Here is a 24,154-nt window from a genome sequence, read left to right as displayed (position 1 = left end):
CCCAAGCCCTGATGCATGAGGAAGCCCGGAGACCCACCTGATAAGAAGACACCAGCATTATAATGGCACATGGTAAACAGGAGGCCCTATTATGAATTTGCATTGGAGCTTCTACTTACATCTCTCTTCACCCTGGCAATGGCACCTAAAGGGGCCCACAGGCTTCTTTGCCAAATAAGAATACACAAGCATTATAAATGTCAGATTGAGGGCCCTGTTAAAATTTTGCATTAGGAACCAAAAACTTCAAGTCTCACCACTAATTACTACATCTACCTGTGACAGGTGAGGGCTCATTCCGACAGCTCCATATACAAGCTTGCTCGCCTAGTGACTGTCCTGAGAAGGAAGCTTCTATCAGACATCTCTGGCAGTGGCTTATTTACACAAGAGAAAAAGGATCACGCAGATGAAACTGGCCGACTCTTAGTTTCCCCAATATCTGCTTTCAGGGGTTTCGAGACCCATCAGATGGACAGCCGGTTCAGCTGAAATCGACAGGTTCAGCCACCATTTGCCTAATGTGTTTGACCAGCTTTACCCCTCAATACGACATAAAAACTGTGGTCTCAAGACATCCCTTTTAAAGAGGTTTTCCAGGAATTTTTACTGATGATCTATGTGGATAGTGCTTGGTATCGCAGCTCAGCCCCATGCACTTCAATGGAGTTGAGCTACGCCTAGGCCATGTGACCGATGAATGTGACATTACATCCTAGGCAAAGATGGATTAGGCCAGCGCGCTACTGCGAGCGGGTGTCGGACCGCCCAGATACTGATGGCCTATGCATAGTCAGTAAAAAACTCTTGGAAAAAGCTTTTAATGCAAGTATCTAACCAAATTCCAGCAACGCATAAGAGGACAAAGATATGGTCGACAGGTTCAGCTGTTGTTGAGAACAACGAGAATGAGTAAGAAATGTAACCCGAGTGACCATGAAATTGAAAATCTCAGAATCTGCTGATCACGTGATTTTCATGCACAACAGTTTCTGGAGTGTACAGAGAATGGTGCCCAGAACAAGCAAACACTTAGTGAGCAGGGGTCCTGTTTAAGTTAATGAGAAAGGTTAGAGGAGAATGGTCAAACTGGTTCAAGCTGACAACAAGGTGAAGTAAAGGTCTGTTTACACAGGACATTATAAATGATTTGCTTATAAACATGGCCGGTGACACCAGGAAATTTTACCCGCAGCAACATTTAACGTACAGAAGTATCGCCTAGGGCATGGTTCTCACAAGAGCTGTCCTTACACAACAATGATGCTTCTCAATATGATGAAACTGTGACGGATACCACGTCTCGTACCCGCTTGAAGTCACCTACGTCGAGCTCACGAGACGCAGTATGGTCACTTGTTACCAAAGCGTGACGTTACGCCCTCCAGGTAAGGTCAGCTTGGTACAGTTTACACAGACACCTCTTGTCCACGGGGGCACAGAGAGGCAACAAGCCGAGAGAGCATTTTCACTACCACAGTGAAACAGCGCTGTCTCTGCCAGGGTATCTGCCACCAGCTTCTCGTTTGATATAAGCCCGGTCCGCTAACGGGATTATATAGGGTGAGAAACCAACCGGCGGTAGCTTATAACTAGGCCGAAACACGGACGTGGGGATTTGTGATAGAGATACAAGATTAAATTATATATTTAATCGCCTAAAGGGCACACTAGATAACACAATATACACAGGGAATATATACAGTGGTCTGAGGTTACAGATACAGGTGATATAGGTACAACAGGGTTAAGCAGAGCAAAAGTCAGTTACTGGGTAGATGAAAGTTCCTTAGGGTGATAAGGGTGGAATAGTCCTTGGCTGCAGTCACGTGGAGGCAGTGATGTCAACTGGTTCCTGATCTCGACAAACACATTGGCACAATGTGACCCCCTTCAGAAAAAGACACTGCCCGCTGGCTTGCAGGGGCTTATGACCTGTAGCCGGCCGCTCCCCTCCCCACCTATGGGTAGGGTCCACCCCTCCTTCTCTGGTGCTGGCAGCCAATGACCCATAAAACCCCTTACGGCTCATAGCCCCAGACCAGCATGTCGCAGGAAGATGGTTCTGGGCCCAATTGATCCGCCTGGGTTCCGGCTACAACTAGAGTCCAAACATGACGCCGCTATGTGGTTTATGTGGGGAGATATGTATATCTCCCCTCCCGGGCATCCTAGCCTCAAGCCAGGACCACGTGGACGTTTGGCTTTGCCCCAGGATCGCAAAAAGATAACCGAATTATGCCTGGGATGGACGGACGGTTCATAATGCCTTATGAAATGTAGGTGCCAACATGTCTGGGAGGTATCATTCATCCTGGGCAAGGGCTGAGACCTCCTGCTGAGGGTTTTCCTGCAGGATTAGCTTGCCTCCAACCTGGCTGGTTGAGGTGTTACTTTTTTCACCTGGGGTCTCCTTGAAGCCTGAACCCCTGGGGCTTCCTCTCTTGCTAGCTGATATCAAATGGCTGGGGGTGAGAACTTATTTTGCATGTAGACTGACTGTGTACATGCTAAAAGGTGAATAAAATGACAACCAGGGCTGCCAATAAATGATAAACCATATTCCTCACAGAAATTCTCTATCAGATCCTCACAGACAATTTTTTTAACCCACCATTCATAAAATGACCCAAAATAGAGACGTTCAGCACCACAAGATATCAATGAAATCTTCTGTTTTAGTGAGTGGCACAAGATTAAAATTGAGACAGGATAACAAAACACAGTACATAATCTTGCTTATGCATTTCAGGCATGAAGAGTGCCCTAAGGGATGCCCAACCTGCGGCCCTCCAGCTGTTGCAAAACTACAACTCCCAGCATGCCTGGACAGCCTACAGCTATCAGTCTACAGCAGTGTATGGTGGAAGTTGTAGTTTTACAACAGCTGGAGGGCCGCAGGTTGAGCATTCCTGCCCTAAGTCATAGAACTGATCATTGATCAGGCTCTGTTTACATCACGACTGTGGAGCATAGGTCAGGAACACTTTCCAACATACACAGCATCCTTTTTCATACTTATAGATGGTATTTGTGTGTAAAAGTGCAGTTGACTACATTTTCAATACAACAGGAAACCACATGAAAAAAACAAAAACAAAAATATGCATCATATGTTTCTAAAATGGGAGTCAATGGCAGGTGTATAACACTGTATGGGCATACAGTTGTAGGTGCCTGGGGCTTTAGTTTTGTAGTACGTTTCTAACATGCATGCAAACATTAGGGACAAAATTACAAAAAAAGTGTTCAGGTGACAGCAGATGACCATACCAAGTTCCTCCCTGGTCACATATTAGCACAGGCTCACCAAAACTTCATAAGTAAAGACAGAAATCATAGCCTGGTAGGAAGAAATTCATATTTCTCCAGTTCCAGCATCGGGCTGGCCCACCAGGGTACCAAAGGATCCTCTGGTGGGAGCACTCTCTGATACCATAGTGGGCCCAAAGTTCCAGGACAAAAAAATCTATTTGGAGCCAATCACCTGCCACTAGGGTCTATTTCTTTGAATCAAAACCTGTTTGACTTAACTGATAATATGGGGGTTGGGCTCTGAGAATAATTTCCTCTGGTGGACACAAGGAATTCCAGTCCAACACTGACCAGCACCATCAGATGATAAAGTCAATATGTGGTGTAAACCGTTAGAATCCATAGATCCACCTTGACTGGTATCTAGTGATGGTACACCTAGTGGTGGTGCAATATTTTCTCAGAACATGTAAAATTCATTATTAACACCAGTTGAGCATCATGTAACCACATTGCTGATGATGTGCCTCCATTTATGGCCACAGCCTACCAATATCATCCCTGGATGGTTCCAGAGACATGGCAATGAGAAGAGTCAACTCCAATAGCCAGCACAGTCCTCAAGCCACAATCCTATAAAACACGTTGGCCCAGATTTAAAAATCCTGTTGAAGGTGTACGCTTAGACAGGCTGTCTAGACCTGCACCAGATTTATCACAGGGGCTCAGGTTGGATGATAAATGTGGTGCACGGACAGACAATTGTCTCTGACTCTATACCAACTTACTTTGAGGCAGATCTTTACGCCAGAATGACTCCAATATTTTTGCCCAAAATAGAGCATTGTTGACCCTCACCTCTTTCTCGTGTAGCTCCACTCACTTTGTTAAGCCCTGCATGACAAGAAAAAGCATAAAAACCCTAGACCTGCACCATTTAGCAAAACTTTTTTATAAAGTTTTTTTGTGCAGATACATAAGTGAGGCTACTTTCACACTAGAGTTAATGTTTTCCGGTATTAAGATCCGTCATAGGGTCTCAATACCGGAAAACAACGCTTCCGTTTTGTCCCCATTCATTGTTAATGGGGGAAAAACGGAACTGAACAGAACGGAGTGCACCAAAATGCATTCCATTCCGTTCTCATACCGGAGAGCAAGTGCACAGTACATATTTTTCCCCAAAATGTGTTTGCTTTGCGCATTATGATGAAAACTGATCTGGAGATTGGAATCACTGAGGTATAAAAGGTGTTTTCCGAATGTAACACAATCTTTCTGAAAGATGATACGAGGTGACATAATGGCCACAATACTAATTGTACATTTCATGCTGACAGCCTAGATGCTGCTCTCAGGGGTATGAATGGCTCAAAAACTTTAGCTGGAAACGCTCTAAATCGAGGACCACTAAAGCAGTAAAAGTCATTTAGGGTCTTCACTAAATAACATTGTGTGCGCAGTGTTGTGTGCTACTCCAGTTTAATTTCCTGTACAAAAATATAAAAATAAAAAGCGGCAAACCCTGTGTAAACCACGGATTTATCCCTTATTGCTATATACATAGATATTTTTATATTAGGCTACTTTCACACTTGCGTTCAGAGCAGATCCGTCTGGTGTCTGCACAGACGGATCCGCTCCTATAATGCAGACGATGGGATCCGTTCAGAACGGATCCGTCTGCATTATAGTTTAGAAAAAATTCTAAGTGTGAAAGTAGCTCAGACGGATCCGTCCAGACTTTACATTGAAAGTCAATGGGGGACGGATCCGTTTGAAATTGAGCCATATTGTGTCAACTTCAAACGGATCCGTCCCCATTGACTAATTGTAAGTCTGGACGGATCCGTTTGGCTCCGCACGGCCAGGCGGACACCCGGACACTGCAAGCTGCGTTCGGGTGTCCGCCTGCTGTGCGGAATGGAGGCAAAGCGGAGCCATACTGATGCATTCTGAGCGGATCCGCATCCACTCAGAATGCATTAGGGCAGTACGGATACGTTCGGGGCCTCTTGTGAGAGCCTTCAAACGGAACTCACAAGCGGAGCCCCGAACGCTAGTGTGAAAGTAGCCTTATTATTAAGAGTAAAGATTTATGGGAACCATCATCTGGTCCACCTGTTATCTAAATGAGAATCCGCAGGTGTCCAGTTGATCGCCACGGGTCCAAAAGCTAAAAGAACCACTGATTTGTTGTCGACCACTAGGGAGCTTATGTGAGCAATACTGAAAGAGCTGCTTCTAAATGGAGAACCCATTAAAGGGACACTTCTGTCAGTTTTTTCTTAGAACTCAATAGTCATAGAAACCAATTTTTGGGCTATTTTTCTTTTTCAGTTCGGCAGTACTATACCATTGAGAATTAAATCAAATATATTGTCCTTCAGTAGCAATCAGCAAAGAGAGATACAACTCCTACATTGGTTAGAGATCCCTCTGTTATTTTACAGCTATGAGGGAAAGATGTTATCTGCTATTATAATAGTTGATGTAGAATTTAGGGTGACAGTATAATAGTGCTATAGTTCTCTTGATAGGCCCAGATAACACTGATACACTTAGCAGTGTGATGCTCTAATTGAGTCACTCATCCACTTCCCTCTCTGGCCGCAGTGAATGTTCTGACTGAGAAAGTCAAGCAAGGATGTTTGCTGTTCTAAAAGTCCAAAGAGGAAGTTACAGAGCCAGGACAGGAAGTAGAATACTTGCAGTGACCTCAAAAATGATATCCTGAAAAACAACCATTGTTTTTTGTAAAAAAACAAAACCCCAAAAAACTAAGAAATTATGTAGAATATTCATATACAGGCTGTCGATATGTGATGGTAAATAAGGCTATTTATTATAAGTAGAATGGTAAGAGAGAGATGAAAATTAGACAATTAGTAATAGAAATATGTCATATTCTAGGTTCTATAAAGTAGCCACCTTTTGCTTTGATTACTGCTTTGCACACTTGGTATTCTCTTGATGAGCTTCAAGAGGTAGTCACCTGAAATGGTTTTCACTTCACAGGTGTGCCCTGTCAGGTTTAATAAGTGGGATTTCTTGCCTTATAAATGGGGTTGGGACCATCAGTTGCGTTGTGGAGAAGTCAGGTGGATACACAGCTGATAGTCCTACTGAATAGACTGTTAGAATTTGTATTATGGCAAGAAAAAAGCAGTTAAGTAAAGACAAACGAGTGGCCATCATTAACATAGTAATATAGTAACATAGTACATAAGGCCGAAAAAAGACATTTGTCCATCCAGTTCGGCCTGTTATCCTGCAAGTTGATCCAGAGGAAGGCAAAAAAGAACCCTGTAAGGTAGAAGCCAATTTTCCCTACTTAAAAGGAATAAAAAATTCCTTCCCGACTCCAATCAGGCAATCAGAATAACTCCCTGGATCAACGACCCCTCTCTAGTAGCTATAGCCTGTAATATTATTACGCTCCAGAAATACATCCAGGCCCCTCTTGAATTCCTTTATTGTACTCACCATCACCACCTCCTCAGGCAGAGAGTTCCATAGTCTCACTGCTCTTACCGTAAAGAATCCTCTTCTATGTTTGTGTACAAACCTTCTTTCCTCCAGACGCAGAGGATGTCCTAGTCACAGTCCTGGGGATAAATAGCTGATGGGGTAGATCTCTGTACTGACCCCTGATATATTTATACATATTAATTAGATCTCCCCTCAGTCGTCTCTATTCCAAAGTGAATAGCCCTAATTTTAATAATCTTTCAGGGTACTGTAGTTGCCCCATTCCAGTTATTACTTTAGTTGCCCTCCTCTGGACCCTCTCCAGCTCTGCTATGTCTGCCTTTTTTACAGGAGCCCAGAACTGTACACAGTACTCCATGTGTGGTATGACTAGCGATTTGTAAAGTGGTAGGACTATGTTCTTATCACGGGCATCTATGCCCCTTCTGATGCAACCCATTATCTTATTGGCCTTGGCAGGTCAGTCAGAAATGAAGGTCGGTCAGTCCAAAAAATGGGGAAAGCTTTGAAAGTGTCCCCAAGTGCAGTCACAAAAACCATCAAGCGCTACAAAGAAACTGACTCACGTGCGGACCGCCCCAGGAAAAGAAAGACCAAGAGTCACCTCTGCTGCGGAGGATAAGTTCATCCGAGTCACCAGCCTCAGAAATCGCAGGTTAACAGCAGCTCAGATTAGAGACCAGGTCAATGCCACACAGAGTTCTAGCAGCAGATACATCTCTAGAACAACTGTTAAGAGGAGACTGTGTGAATCAGGTCTTCATGGTAGAATATCTGCTAGGAAACCACTGCTAAGGACAGACAACAAGCAGAAGAGACTTGTTTGGGCTAAAGAACACAAGGAATGGACATTAGACCAGTGGAAATCTGTGCTTTGGTCTGATGAGTCCAAATTTGAGATCTTTGCTTCCAACCACCGTGTCTTTGTGCGACGCAGAAAAGGTGAACGGATGGACTCTACATGCCTGGTTCCCACCGTGAAGCATGGAGGAGGAGGAGTGATGGTGTGGGGGTGCTTTGCTGGTGACACTGTTGAGGATTTATTCAAAATAGAAGGCATACTGAACCAGCATGGCTACCACAGCATCTTGCAGCAGCATGCTATTCCATCCGGTTTGCGTTTAGTTGGACCATCATTTATTTTTCAACAGGACAATGACCCCAAACACACCTCCAGGCTGTGTAAGGGCTATTTGACCATAAAGGAGAGTGATGGGGTGCTGCGCCAGATGACCTGGCCTCCACAGTCACCGGACCTGAACCCAATCAAGATGGTTTGGGGTGAGCTGGACCGCAGAGTGAAGGCAAAAGGGCCAACAAGTGCTAAGCATCTCTGGGAACTCCTTCAAGACTGTTGGAAGACTATTTCAGGTGACTACCTCTTGAAGCTCATCAAGAGAATGCCAAGAGTGTGCAAAGCAGTAATCAAAGCAAAAGGTGGATACTTTGAAGAACCTAGAATATGACATATTTTCAGTTGTTTCACACTTTTTTGTGGAATCTGTGGCTTGACTCTCTGCTACAAGCTCTATTCACAGGCCTAAGAAAAGGGATTCCCAAACTGGTTCAGTCTGGAGCTTTGAATTTATTTAATGCCCAATTAGCTTTTTTTTTGTATTGCGGTTCAGAAGGCAGTAATATGCTTGCACGGTCGCCTTCATAATACAGCCACAAGACCTAGACCTTATGGGATGCTGGTGGACTGAACTTAGGTCAATACTCAATAACATGGAATTCGGGTCTTGGAGCTGTAATACAAATTCTGAAACGAAGCCAGATTATGCTGCCTAAAGGCCTCCATACGCAGAGTATTGACAGCTGAACCCAACATTAAAGGGGTTGTCCCACTTTGCTTTTTTAATCTTATCAGCAGTAGATGTCCTGATAACTTCCTGGTTCTCAGGCAGTTGAGTGAAGGCCACGCCTCCTCATGACTCACCCTGCGTGCTCGTTCATGTGTATGAGGTCATCCACATGGAGCCGTATGTGAGGTCCCGCCCCCCCCCAGTATAATAAACATTGAGTGCGGCCCCCCCCCCCCCAGTATAATATACATTTAGTGCGCCCCCCCCCCCCCCAGTATAATATACATTCAGTGCGGCCGCCCCCCCCCAGTATAATATACATTCAGTGCGGCCACCCCCCCCCAGTATAATATACATTCAGTGCGGCCACCCCCCCCCCAGTATAATATACATTCAGTGCGGCCACCCCCCCCCCCAGTATAATATACATTCAGTGCGGCCACCCCCCCCAGTATAATATACATTCAGTGCGGCCACCCCCCCCCCAGTATAATATACATTCAGTGCGGACCCCCCCAGTATAATATACATTGGTGGCGCAGTGGGAAGTGCCAATGAGGGTTAAAAAAATAAATAAAAAATTAACTCACCTCCTCCAATTGTTCGCGCAGCTGCCGGTCTCCTGTTCTATCTTTAGGACCTGTGAAAGGACCTTTGGTGACATCACTGTGGTCATCACATGGTACATCATATGATCCATCACCATGGTAATGGACCATGTGATTAGCTCAGTGACGTCACCAAAGGTCCTTTCACAGGTCCTAAAGATAGAACAGGAGACCGGCAGCTGCGCGAACAATTGGAGGAGGTGAGTTAATTTTTTATTTATTTTTTTAACCCTCATTGGCACTTCCCACTGCGCCACCAATGTATATTATACTGGGGGGGTCCGCACTGAATGTATATTATACTGGGGGGGGGGTGGCCGCACTGAATGTATATTATACTGGGGGGGGTGGCCGCACTGAATGTATATTATACTGGGGGGGGGGGGGGTGGCCGCACTGAATGTATATTATACTGGGGGGGGGGGGGTGGCCGCACTGAATGTATATTATACTGGGGGGGGGGGGCGCACTGCGCCACCAATGTTAATACAAATGCAGGAGGTGGGTGCCGGAGTGAAATAGCCGGCACCCGACCTCTATGATAGGGGGCTGCGATCAGCGGCAGTTAACCCCTAAGGTCCCGCTCCCTGTCATAGAGGTCGGGTGCCGGCTATTTGATTCCGGCACCCGCCTGCTGTATTTGCGCATGCGCGGGCGTGCGCGTACTTGTAGGAATGGAGAGGCGGTGACGCGTTATACTACCCTACCTCGTGAGATTTCCCTACCCTCTGACTTCCTGTCGCATGAGCGATGACGTCGGGGGGCGTGTCTCACTTTTCTCCATCTGCGCATGCCCAAAAGGACACTCTAGTGAAAAGCTCAAGGCTGAACTTAGCAGCACGCCGGGAACCTGCGCATGCGTCTGGGAGCCAAGGTAGGGAAAAATCACGGGTCAGTGCGCAAGCGCAGTTAACTCATTAAAATCCACCCGATATACGCGCCTGCGCAATGTGATGGTAGGGGAAAATTACGTCCCAGTGCGCAAGCGCCGAGGGTAAGCATGAATATCCATGCCAAAAGCACTTTTAACCCTTTGCAGGAGCTATTCTCATATTGGTTCTTGACTGATTGTCCTCCTATATATAGGTTCTATTATATAGGGGGTCTGTCTGCACAGTATATGGGGGGGGGGGGGGGGGGGTCTGTCTGCACAGTATATTTGGGGGTCTGTCTGCACAGTATATTTGGGGGTCTGCCTGCACAGTATATTTGGGGGGCTGCCTGCACAGTATATGGGGGGGGGGGGTCTGTCTGCACAGTATATTTGGGGGGCTGTCTGCACAGTATATAGGGGGGCTGTCTGCGCAGTATATGGGGGGGCTGTCAGCGCAGTATATAGGGGGCTGTCTGCACAGTATATAGGGGGCTGTCTGCTCAGTATATGGGGGGGGGCTGTCTGCACAGTATATTTGGGGGTCTGTCTGCGCATTAAATGGGGGGGGCTGTCTGCGCAGTATATGGGGGAATCTGTCTGCGCAGTATATTGGGGTCTGTCTGCGCAGTATATGGGGGGGCTGTCTGCGCAGTATATGGGGGGGCTGTATGCGCAGTGTATTGGGGGGCTGTCTGCGCAGTATATGGGGGGGCTGTCTGCGCAGTATATGGGGGGCTGTCTGTGCGGTACAGTATATTGGGGGATGTATGTGCAGCATATTTTGGGGGGCAGTGTATTATATTTGTGGCCTGTGTGTTAGATGTGTACAACCCTAATTTAATAAATACTACGAAACTGCAGCCATCTCGTCACTTGGAGAAGGATGAGAAGCGGCCCCCATCCAGAGGCACACATCTGCCACCAGATCCGTCGCTCACTGGATTCTGTAATCAACGTCTGCTGTGTATGTGTGCACCGTCCGTCTGCTGTGTATATGTGCACCGTCCGTCTGCTGTGTATGTGCGCACCGTCCGTCTGCTGTGTATGTGTGCACCGTCAGTCTGCTGTGTATGTGTGCACCGTCCGTCTGCTGTGTATGTGTGCACCGTCAGTCTGCTGTGTATGTGTGCACCGTCAGTCTGCTGTGTATGTGTGCACCGTCAGTCTGCTGTGTATGTGTGCACCGTCAGTCTGCTGTGTATGTGTGCACCGTCAGTCTGCTGTGTATGTGTGCACCGTCCGTCTGCTGTGTATGTGCGCACCGTCCGTCTGCTGTGTATGTGCGCACCGTCCGTCTGCTGTGTATGTGCGCACCGTCCGTCTGCTGTGTATGTGCGCACCGTCCGTCTGCTGTGTATGTGCGCACCGTCCGTCTGCTGTGTATGTGCGCACCGTCCGTCTGCTGTGTATGTGCGCACCGTCCGTCTGCTGTGTATGTGCGCACCGTCCGTCTGCTGTGTATGTGTGCACCGTCAGTCTGCTGTGTATGTGTGCACCGTCCGTCTGCTGTGTATGTGTGCACCGTCCGTCTGCTGTGTATATGTGCACTGTCAGTCTGCTGCACTGCGTCTGTTCTGCCATTTGCTCTAACAATTTTAATTTTTTTTTTTGTGTCACATCTCTGACCAGCATGTTCTCCTATGGAACACGAAGTACCTGAAGTGGAATGAAGAAGCCCATGTGTGAGGCCCGCGCCCTGGCGGGAGCATTGAAGGGGCATCTGACAGGTGACGAGCTGCTCCTGTGTACTGTGATCACCGCGAGTTCAGAGGTCGGCAACCATAGGCCGTCCACATGCTGTGAATTACATCTCCCATCATGCTGGTAAAGTATTATGGGAGGTGTAGTCCAAAACATCTGGAATACCAAATGCGTATGAATGAAAAGCATGGTGTGTGACTGGTCAGTAACAAGGGTTGAAGCCTTGACGTGGCGTTACTGCTCACATGTGTATCCATGTGCCAATTCAACCAATGTGAGTGACTGTAACTAATACTGATTAGGTAACTATAAATACTGTGACAATGGAGAATTAAACGACTGTATCTCCTACACACTGCTTACACTGCGACTGTATCTCCTACACACCGCTTACACTGTGACCGTATCTCCTACACACTGCTTACACCGTGACCGTATCTCCTACACACTGCTTACACTGTGACCGTATCTCCTACACACTGCTTACACTGTGACCGTATCTCCTACACACTGCTTACACTGTGACCGTATCTCCTACACACTGCTTACACTGTGACCGTATCTCCTACACACCGCTTACACCGTGACTGTATCTCCTACACACCGCTTACACCGTGACCGTATCTCCTACACACTGCTTACACCGTGACCGTATCTCCTACACACCGCTTACACCGTGACCGTCTCTCCTACACACCGCTTACACCGTGACCGTCTCTCCTACACACCGCTTACACCGTGACCGTATCTCCTACACACCGCTTACACCGTGACCGTATCTCCTACACACTGCTTACACCGTGACCGTATCTCCTACACACTGCTTACACCGTGACCGTATCTCCTACACACTGCTTACACCGTGACCGTATCTCCTACACACCGCTTACACCGTGACCGTATCTCCTACACACCGCTTACACCGTGACCGTATCTCCTACACACTGCTTACACTGTGACCGTATCTCCTACACACAGCTTACACTGTGACCGTATCTCCTACACACCGCTTACACCGTGACCGTATCTCCTACACACTGCTTACACTGTGACCGTATCTCCTACACACCGCTTACACCGTGACCGTATCTCCTACACACCGCTTACACCGTGACCGTATCTCCTACACACTGCTTACACTGTGACCGTATCTCCTACACACTGCTTACACTGTGACCGTATCTCCTACACACAGCTTACACTGTGACCGTATCACCTACACACTGCTTACACGGCCATAGAGGGACATATGTTCTGACCTTTCTGAGACCTGGGGGGATTTAAATGCGGTGTCTCAGAAGATATGTTGTAAGAACAGCAATTTTTTTTTTTAAACATTCATATTGTTCTTAACCTTACATCATGTTATGTTTTTTTTTTCCAACATTTAAACAGGTTACACAACGCTGATCTATCCAGGACGGCTTCAGGATGGACTATAAGAAGGAGGTTCAGTCCCGATTGGGTCCGGCGCACCCTCAGGGAGTACATATACAGCGGCCTTGGTTTACGACGACGCACAATGGCACAAAGAAGGTAAATTATATATATTTTTTAAAGAAATGTAAATGAAATGTAAAAAGAAATGTAATTTAAGGGACTGTCTGTAACAGCAGAGCGTTTGGCTACCCTGTTTTGGACAGCCAACTTATGGTGTAATGTAGACGTAGCATCGGACATGGATGGTGTTTTTAAAGGTAAATTTTTATTTCATTTTTTTCATACAGAACTAAGAGCAGCGCTCTGGAGACTGAACAACCTCCTGATGCGGAAAATGAATGGATCGCCAACGCCAGACCTCCTGTCCCTCATGCATCTGCTCGGGAGAATCCGGGTCCCCTACCGGATCCCTCTGCTCAACAGAGGCTCTTAGGTTGACATCAAAATTTAAGAGCCCTGCTGAGCAGGCAGAGATCCGGTAGGCCAAAGCAAAATGATTATGTGGCCCGTGTAGAGGTTGTTTCCAACACTGTAGAAGGTTTGGACGAACATCAGAAGGAGTTTAGTGCTGCCTTGATTCGCCGCTGGGAGGGAGCAGAGTCGGCGATCCAATGCAGCCCTAACTACCATTATGGGGTAAGCATAATCAATTTGGTGGACTCAATGACGCCCGAGCAGTTGCATGAGTTTAATATCATGCTTAGAGAATGTGTCACAGAAATTGGCCACGGCCCCCACAACCCCATCCCACACCAGTGACCATTACCGACAACCTTCCCATTCCCAGCCCCCGGGCAAGTGTTCCCTTCTGTCTCTTATTCTACTTCTCCGTCCCACCATTTTCCCCACCACCTCTACACATGCTCGGGTACCCTCCTCCTCAGACCCTTATACAACCCACAATTTCAACCTGCATCCTTTCCTGTGGACTGTATTTTTAGCTCAGAGAATAAAGAGGACAGGGGGGCTACCATTGCCAACCTCAAACCACCTACACGACAGTCCTACTCCACTAAAAAAATTTATTTTTTTGTATAGTATGTATATATATATATATATATATATATATATATATATATATATTTTTTTTTTTATGGATATATTGTAATTTATAAAAAAATAAAAAAATGTATAGTTAACTTCGATGTATTTGTGTTTTCATTGGCCGGTACAGGGTAACAGTAACCTTTGGCACTACCGCTGTGGTGACATTACAACTACCATAGGGTCACTACTGTACGTTTATTGAAAAGCCCTTGGTATTTTTTTTTTCCCTAAACGACATTATTGCCAAAGGTGAACCATGAACAATACCATCAGTAATGAGCTATGTTTTGGCTCTTTATTGATCGTAGACCCTATGATTGCCACATGAACAGCAAAGGCTTGTTCGTCGTTCAATCTTGCCCCTTTTCATTTGAGCCCTTGTGGGAGTCACGGTCCATCAGCATCATCAGGAATTCATTAATAAATTGTAATTTAACAGTTTGATTAATGATTTCCCTATGACGCTATGACATAACTAGTGTGATTACCACAAGGGACACGCAAGGGACTAACTGCTGTTAAAGGGGTATCCCAATCAATGGTGGCATATTGCTTGAATATGCAACCATTGTCTGATAGGTGTGGGTACCACCGATGGGACACGCACCTATATTGAGAACGGAGCAGGTAGCGCTGTGGCTGGAGGACACCAGATTTAATGGGGTCCGTCGACCACTGTTTGCTAATCCACAACTCTCACATAGAGAAGAGTGGAGGACGGCAGAGCATGCGCATTGCGCCATACTCCAATTTCGGGGACCAGTTCTCAATATAGGTGCGGGGAACAGCAGCTATAAGACAATGGCATATCCAAGCGATATGCCCCTATTGTCTGAGATGAGAAAACTCATTTTAAGGCCTCTTTCACACGACTGTATTCCCTACAAGAGGGCCATATGTCCCGCACTGGCATTGATCATGCCAACAGGAGTACACACAATCCTAGATTACACTGATGCTGCGCAAGTCGAGCTTCAGGTGGGACTATTGTTTAGCACGAATAGAGAATAGATCATATGAATGCGGGACAATAGCCCATTGTGAGGCACAACATGAACAACATCAAGATGCCATGTGCTCCTGTACGCACGATCAATATCGCCCGTTAACTATCACTATACATGTTTTAGTGCATATAGTCGTGTACAAGAGTCCAAAAGGTGAGATACAGTCACGGTGTAAGCGGTGTGTAGGTGATACGGTCACAGTGTAAGCGGTGTGTAGGAGATACGGTCACAGTGTAAGCAGTGTGTAGGAGATACGGTCACGGTGTAAGCGGTGTGTAGGAGATACGGTCACGGTGTAAGCAGTGTGTAGGAGATACGGTCACGGTGTAAGCAGTGTGTAGGTGATACGGTCACGGTGTAAGCAGTGTGTAGGAGATACGGTCACGGTGTAAGCAGTGTGTAGGAGATACAGTCACAGTGTAAGCAGTGTGTAGGAGATACGGTCACAGTGTAAGCAGTGTGTAGGAGATACGGTCACGGTGTAAGCAGTGTGTAGGAGATACGGTCACGGTGTAAGCGGTGTGTAGGAGATACGGTCACGGTGTAAGCAGTGTGTAGGAGATACGGTCACAGTGTAAGCAGTGTGTAGGAGATACAGTCACGGTGTAAGCGGTGTGTAGGAGATACAGTCACGGTGTAAGCGGTGTGTAGGAGATACAGTCACGGTGTAAGCGGTGTGTAGGAGATACGGTCACGGTGTAAGCGGTGTGTAGGAGATACGGTCACGGTGTAAGCAGTGTGTAGGAGATACGGTCACAGTGTAAGCGGTGTGTAGGAGATACGGTCACGGTGTAAGTGGTGTGTAGGAGATACGGTCACAGTGTAAGCAGTGTGTAGGAGATACGGTCACGGTGTAAGTGGTGTGTAGGAGATACGGTCACGGTGTAAGCGGTGTGTAGGAGATACGGTCACGGTGTAAGCAGTGTGTAGGCGATACGGTCACAGTGTAAGCAGTGTGTAGGAGATACAGTCACGGTGTAAGCGGTGTGTAGGAGATACAGTCACGGTGTAAGCGGTGTGTAGGAGATACGGTCACGGTGTAAGCGGTGTGTAGGAGATACGGTCACGGTGTAAGCAGTGTGTAGGAGATACGGTCACAGTGTAAGCAGTGTGTAGGAGATACGGTCACGGTGTAAGTGGTGTGTAGGAGATACGGTCACGGTGTAAGCGGTGTGTAGGAGATACGGTCACGGTGTAAGCAGTGTGTAGGAGATACGGTCACAGTGTAAGCAGTGTGTAGGAGATACGGTCACGGTGTAAGTGGTGTGTAGGAGATACGGTCACAGTGTAAGCGGTGTGTAGGAGATACGGTCACGGTGTAAGCAGTGTGTAGGCGATACGGTCACAGTGTAAGCAGTGTGTAGGAGATACGGTCGTTTAATTCTCCATTGTCACAGTATTTATAGTTACCTAATCAGTATTAGTTACAGTCACTCACATTGGTTGAATTGGCACATGGATACACATGTGAGCAGTAACGCCACGTCAAGGCTTCAACCCTTGTTACTGACCAGTCACACACCATGCTTTTCATTCATACGCATTTGGTATTCCAGATGTTTTGGACTACACCTCCCATAATACTTTACCAGCATGATGGGAGATGTAATTCACAGCATGTGGACGGCCTATGGTTGCCGACCTCTGAACTCGCGGTGATCACAGTACACAGGAGCAGCTCGTCACCTGTCAGATGCCCCTTCAATGCTCCCGCCAGGGCGCAGGCCTCAAACATGGGCTTCTTCATTCCACTTCAGGTACTTCGTGTTCCATAGGAGAACATGCTGGTCAGAGATGTGACACCATTTTTTTTTATTAAAATGGTTAGAGCAAATGGCAGAACAGACGCAGTGCAGCAGACGGGGATTACAGAATCCAGTGAGAGACGGATCTGGTGGCAGGTGTGTCCTTCTGGATGGGGGCCGCTTCTCATCCTTCTCCAAGTGACGAGATGACTGCAGTTTCGTAGCAAAAAACATGCCATGGCATAGGAGATATAGGGAATTTTTATTTATTTTTTTGTTAAAATAGGGTTGTACACATCTAACACACAGGCCACAAATATAATACACTGCCCCCCCCCAAATATGCTGCACATACATCCCCCAATATACCGTACCACACAGACAGCCCCCCCCCCCATATACTGCACAGACAGCCCCCCCCCCCATATACTGCACAGACCTCCCTATATAATGAGCAGACACCCCCCCATATACTGCACAGACAGCCCCCCATATACTGCGCAGACAGCCCCCCATATACTGAGCAGACAGCCCCCCCATATACTACGCAGACAGCCCCCCCATATAATGCGCAGACAGCCCCCCCATATACTGCGCAGACAGCGCCACATATACTGCGCAGACAGCGCCACATATACTGCGCAGACAGCCCCCCCATATACTGTGCAGACAGCCCCCCCATATACTGTGCAGACAGCCCCTCCATATAATGTGCAGACAGCCCCCCCATATAATGCGCAGACAGCCCCCCATATAATGCGCAGACAGCGCCACATATACTGCGCAGACAGCCCCCCCATATACTGCGCAGACAGCCCCCCCATATACTGCGCAGACAGCCCCCCCATTTAATGCGCAGACAGCCCCCCCATTTAATGCGCAGACAGCCCCCCCATATACTGTGCGACAGCCCCCCAATACACTGCGCAGACAGCCCCCAAATACACTGCGCAGACAGCCCCCCAATACACTGCGCAGACAGCCCCCCAATACACTGCGCAGACAGCCCCCCAATACACTGCGCAGACAGCCCCCCATATACTGCGCAGACAGCCCCCCCCATTTAATGCGCAGACAGACCCCCCATATACTGTGCAGACAGCCCCCCCATATACTGCGCAGACAGCCCCCCCCATATACTGCGCAGACAGCCCCCCCATTTAATGCGCAGACAGCCCCCCCATTTAATGCGCAGACAGCCCCCCCATTTAATGTGCAGACAGCCCCCCCATTTAATGTGCAGACAGCCCCCTATATACTGCGCAGACAGACTCCCAAATATACTGTGCAGACAGCCCCCCAAATATACTGCGCAGGCAGCCCCCCAAATATACTGTGCAGACAGCCCCCCATATACTGTGCAGACAGCCCCCCAAATATACTGTGCAGGCAGCCCCCCAAATATACTGTGCAGACAGCCCCCCAAATATACTGTGCAGACAGACCCCCCCCCCCCCATATACTGTGCAGACAGACCCCCCCATATACTGTGCAGACAGACCCCCCCCCCATATACTGTGCAGACAGACCCCCTATATAATAGAACCTATATATAGGAGGACAATCAGTCAAGAACCAATATGAGAATAGCTCCTGCAAAGGGTTAAAAGTGCTTTTGGCATGGATATTCATGCATACCCTCGGCGCTTGCGCACTGGGACGTAATTTTCCCCTACCATCACATTGCGCAGGCGCGTATATCGGGTGGATTTTAATGAGTTAACTGCGCTTGCGCACTGACCCGTGATTTTTCCCTACCTTGGCTCCCAGACGCATGCGCAGGTTCCCGGCGTGCTGCTAAGTTCAGCCTTGAGCTTTTCACTAGAGTGTCCTTTTGGGCATGCGCAGATGGAGAAAAGTGAGACACGCCCCCCGACGTCATCGCTCATGCGACAGGAAGTCAGAGGGTAGGGAAATCTCACGAGGTAGGGTAGTATAACGCGTCAGCGGCCCGAGTACTTGTTCAGCCGTTGTGCGCAGGCGCGGCACAGCGATGCGGCCGGACGAAAGAGGCCGTATCCATGGGATACAGAAAACAACAAAGGAATCGCTTTACATGATTTTTTGAATGAAAGGTAGCTTTTGGATAATAACATGGATAGGAAGATATGTTGTGTGGGGGTAAATAGATTAGATAAAACCTATTTTATGAAGTGGGACAACCCCTTTAATAGCAGGGCCACCCACCATTTAATGTGTACGGAGATCTCCCAACTCTCCCCAACAGATGATGTCAGGAAAGAGAAGCATTGGACGCAGTGAAGCTAGAATGTATCAATCACGATATAACCAAACATCAGATAATATTGCAGTGATACATAAAGACACACATACAAAATATCAAGCAAAATGTAAAACATTAAAGATACCACATATCTTGCAGCGATTCATCGTGGATTTGCTGTCTGAAAAAATATTGGATAATAATATGCCCTATGATAGCTAGTTCAAAAATACACAATATCATAGACTCTATTTAATCCTCTAGGTTGTAGTGTACCGAGAGTGTGTATCCAATAAGCTTCTCTCCATAATAACTGTTTTTTTATGTCACCACCTCTCCGATGTCTTTTTACCTGCTCCAAACCTGAAATCTTAATTGAGAGATGGAGTGTTTTGCCCCATGGAAATGTGCTGGTAGAGGTGGCAGTAAATTACCAGTACGGATATTAGATTTATGCTTACAAATACGATCTCATATTGTATGCATAGTTTTACCGATGTACGCCAAGCCGCAGGGACACTTGATCAAATATATAACATTGGCAGTTTCACAGGTAAAAAAAACTTAGATTTTTAAATATTTTGCCTGTGTATAGATGATGGAAGGAATCACCTTTTATCACATCCGAGCACTGTATACAGTGTAGGCATGGATAAGTACAATTTTTCTGGTTACCAATTGTCCTTTGACGCAAAGTTGTTTTCATTATCCCTATGTCAGCATAAACCAGCTGATCGCGATAGATGGCACTTCGCTTGTTGCAGATCAATGGAGCGTTTTTAAACTCCGCAACCGGGGGGTATGCCTTGCCCAAGAGTTACGTCATACTGCACATCGCAGGATCTTTTTTTTTTTTTTTTGTGTAAAATCAACAACAAAAAAACCAGCGGTGGGCCACTATGGGGGCATTATTTAAACCATGAGGGAAATTATTTAAGATAGGGCCCTAACACTGGGGGCATTATTAAAGCTGGGGACGGTAAAAAAATAAATAAAATCACACACTATAGGGGACATCATTTTATCTGGGGGCCTACATGGGGTCATTATTAAAGCCGTGGGCACTATAAAAAAATGATTTACACCGTGGGAGACATTATTTTAGCTGAGGGCCAAAATAGGAGGCATTAGTAAAGCTGGGGGCAGTAAAATAAATCCTACACTATGGGGGCATTATTTTATCTGGGGGCCTACATGGGGCATTATTAAAGCCGGGGGCACTATAAAAAAAATTATTTACACCGTGGGAGACATTATTCTAGCTGGAGCCAAAATAGGGGCCATTATTAAAGCTGGGGGCAGTAAAAAAAAAATCCTACACTATGGGGGCATTATTTTAGCTGGGGACCTACCATCATGTGGGTGTTCTCAGAAGGGTGGGTCTAGGAATAACTGCCAATCAAATTCATTCATTTTTCATGTCCGCTTTTAACGGATATGCAAAATGGACATTAAAAACGGACACACAGGCGTTCTAGATTCCATCAATTGTTTATTTAACTCACATATAGTGCGGTCATATTCTGCAGTACTTTACAGACATTATCATTAGTGATGAGCAAAGCGAGCTTCAGATGCTACATTCAAAGTCGCTTTGCTCAAAACTTCGGCTTAATGTTGTACGGAGATCTGTCTAAGTACAGGAATAAAATGTACAGCCTCCGATGAGGCGAAGTTAGTTATTTGTGCATGAGACTTCGTTGAATATCTTCAGTAGTTGAATTTTAAAGTGGAAAAACATTTTAAAATTTGGAACCGAACTCAGCTTTGGTTCCGACTGGTACCTCGGAACCAAAGCCAAGTTCGGTTCCAAGTTTTAAAGAAGTTTTCCACTTTAAAAATCAAGTACCGAAGTTACTCAACGAAGTCTCGCGCAACTTGGTGAATAACTAACTTCGCCTCATCGGGAGCTGTACATTTTAAACCTGTACTTAGACAGGTCTCCGTACAGCATACAGAAGTTTTGAGCAAAGCGACTTCCGATATAGCATCAGAAGCTTGCTTTGCTCATCACTAATCATCACTTGCTGTCGCCAGTGGAGCTCACAATCTAAACCGGAGTACCCGGCAGAAGCCCACGGAAACACAGGGAGAACATAAAAACTCCATGCAGATGTCATGATAGCCAATCACTCACCCATTCGAGTACAGGGCTGCGAGATAAGATATTAATAGACAGATTTCTCTCTAATGGGCACACTTGATGACACATTGTTCTGTAATAGTAATACCTACAGAATTATAGAACAATGAGACGTTCCTCTCCATTACTGGCACAAAGGGCAACACTTTCACTCTATGACTGTTACTTTAACTGTTCACTTTCTACAGTATAAAGCTTTGAAGGAGCCCAAGTATGTCGCCCGACAGACCCCTTTAAAGGCTATGAAAACCTGTGTTTACTCATTTTGGGGCTAAAAATTGTTTTTTCAAGCAAGGAAGCATGACTAGACTAAGAATTTTCTCATGGCCAATCAGACCGAGACGTTCCACCATGTACATACAACACATGGTGCTGAACTCCTGATTAGTGTAGTGGCCCCCACTGATGTGGTTTAGAAAGATCTTCTAATATTTGCTTATACTGTACTTAAAGGGATTCTGTCACCAGGTTTGGGGCTATAGAGCTGCGGACATGCACGGCTAGATCGCCGCTAGCATGTCCGCAATATATGTGTCCTATAGGGCTGTGTGGTTTTAATTTCTTTAAAAAAGGATTTTATAGATATGTAAATGAGTCTTGAATGTGTCCAAAGGGCTGTACTAACCTTCCTGGAGCCCAGCCGTGCCCAGCCACGCCTGCCTGTGAAGGAGCCCAGCACCGCCTATGTCCTCCGAATCTCCTCCTTTCATCAACGATAGATAGCCGTAATTTCGCGATGTGCGAGCTCACGCATGCGCAGTTCTTTCCCTGAGGCTGATGCCAGCACAGGGAAGGAACACTATACCGGCACTGCGCATGCGTGAGCTCGCACATCGCAAGATTACGGCAATCTATCATTGATGAAAGGAGGAGATTCGGAGGACATAGGCGGTGCTGGGCTCCTTCACAGGCGGGCGTGGCTGGGCACGGCTGGGCTCCAGGAAGGTTAGTACAGCCCCTTGGACACATTCAAGACTCATTTACAGCCCTATAGGACACATATATTGCGGACATGCTAGCGGAGATCTAGCCGTGCATGTCCGTATCTCTATAGCCCCAAACCTGGTGACAGAATCCCTTTAAAGGCTTTGAACATGTTCGGGAGCGGTTGTTTTTATTATTGCATTTTACTAATTTTGGCCTAAAAATAGTTTTTGCAATTAGTCTTTATTAAAAGTTTTCAGCAGTTTTTGTGCTAATGGGTTAAATTTCAGCCTAGTTTTCACGTTGAGCCATCATGTTGTTCTGATGGCTATGTATAGGCTCTATGTATCTCTAAACCACTGGCAGTTTACAAACATTCATTTAAGTCATATTATTATTAGTTTGATAAGAAGTTCGTTATAATAAGTGTTTACGAGCTATCAGGAATTCAGAGATAAGGGCTATACATAGCCGTCAGAACAACATGATGGCTCAGTGTGAAAGATGGGCTGAAATTAACCCTATAGCACAAAGACTGCTGAAACATTTCTTCAAAAAGACAAATTGAAAAAATTATTTAAGCCCAAAATGAGTAAAATGCAATCATAAAACGACTCAAACGTGTTCAAAGCCTTTAAGTATGAGCATACAGTTGCAAGAAAAAGTATGTGAACCCTATGGAATGATATGGATTTCTGCACAAATTGGTCATAAAGTGTGATCTGATCTTCATCTTAGTCACAACAATAGACAATCACAGTCTGCTTAAACTAATAACACAAAGAATTAAATGTTACCATGTTTTTATTGAACACACCATGTAAACATTCACAGTGCAGGTGGAAAAAGTATGTAAACCCCTGGACTAATGACATCTCCAAGAGCTAATTGGAGTGAGGTGTCAGCCAACTGGAGTCCAATCAATGAGATGAGATTGGAGGTGTTGGTTACAGCTGCCCTGCCCTATAAAAAGCAGACACCAGTTCTGGGTTTGCTTTTCACAAGAAGCATTGCCTGATGTGAATGATGCCTCGCACAAAAGAGCTCTCAGAAGACCTATGATTAAGAATTGTTGACTTGCATAAAGCTGGAAAGGGTTATAAAAGTATCTCTAAAAGCCTGCTGTTCATCAGTCCACGGTAAGACAAATTGTCTATAAATGGAGAAAGTTCAGCACTGCTGCTACTCTCCCTAGGAGTGTCCGTCCTGTAAAGATGACTGCAAGAGCACAGCGCAGACTGCTCAATGAGGTGAAGAAGAATCCTAGAGTGTCAGCTAAAGACTTACAAAAGTCTCTGGCATATGCTAACATCCCTGTTAGCGAATCTACGATACGTAAAACACTAAACAAGAATGGATTTCATGGGGGGATACCACAGAGGAAGCCACTGCTGTCCAAAAAAAAACATTGCTGCACGTTTACAGTTTGCACAAGAGCACCTGGATGTTCCACAGCAGTACTGGCACAATATTCTGTGTACAGATGAAACCAAAGTTGAGTTGTTTGGAAGAAACACACAACACTATGTGTGGAGAAAAAGAGGCACAGCACACCAACATCAAAACCTCATCCCAACTGTAAAGTATGGTCGTGGGGGTATCATGGTTTGGGGCTGCTTTGCTGCGTCAGGGCCTGGAAGGATTGCTATCATCGAAGGAAAAATGAATTCCCAAGTTTATCAAGACATTTTGCAGGAGTACTTAAGGCCATCTGTCCACCAGTTGAAGCTCAACAGAAGATGGGTGTTGCAACAGGACAATGACCCAAAGCATAGAAGTAAATCAACAACAGAATGGCTTAAACAGAAGAAAATACGCCTTCTGGAGTGGCCCAGTCAGAGTCCTGACCTCAACCCGATTGAGATGCTGTGGCATGACCTCAAGAAAGC

General features: G+C 46.2%; 1 protein-coding gene and 1 long non-coding RNA gene across 2 annotated transcripts in view; one reads left to right on the top strand and one right to left on the bottom strand.

Annotated features, from left to right (window-relative positions):
* Positions 1-24,154, bottom strand: part of IGDCC4 (immunoglobulin superfamily DCC subclass member 4) — a 118,449-nt gene that overhangs the window by 74,115 nt on the left and 20,180 nt on the right. The gene's annotated exons all lie outside the window — the stretch shown is intronic.
* Positions 11,699-13,522, top strand: LOC122927499. Its single transcript, XR_006387788.1, has 3 exons — positions 11,699-11,761; positions 13,131-13,271; positions 13,463-13,522. It is a non-coding gene; the product is annotated as an uncharacterized LOC122927499 (long non-coding RNA).

This window comes from Bufo gargarizans, chromosome 2 (assembly GCF_014858855.1).
Source record: "Bufo gargarizans isolate SCDJY-AF-19 chromosome 2, ASM1485885v1, whole genome shotgun sequence".
NCBI lineage: Eukaryota > Metazoa > Chordata > Amphibia > Anura > Bufonidae > Bufo > Bufo gargarizans.
Note: the sequence above shows the minus strand (reverse complement) of the source record. Positions and strands in the feature narration are given on the sequence as shown.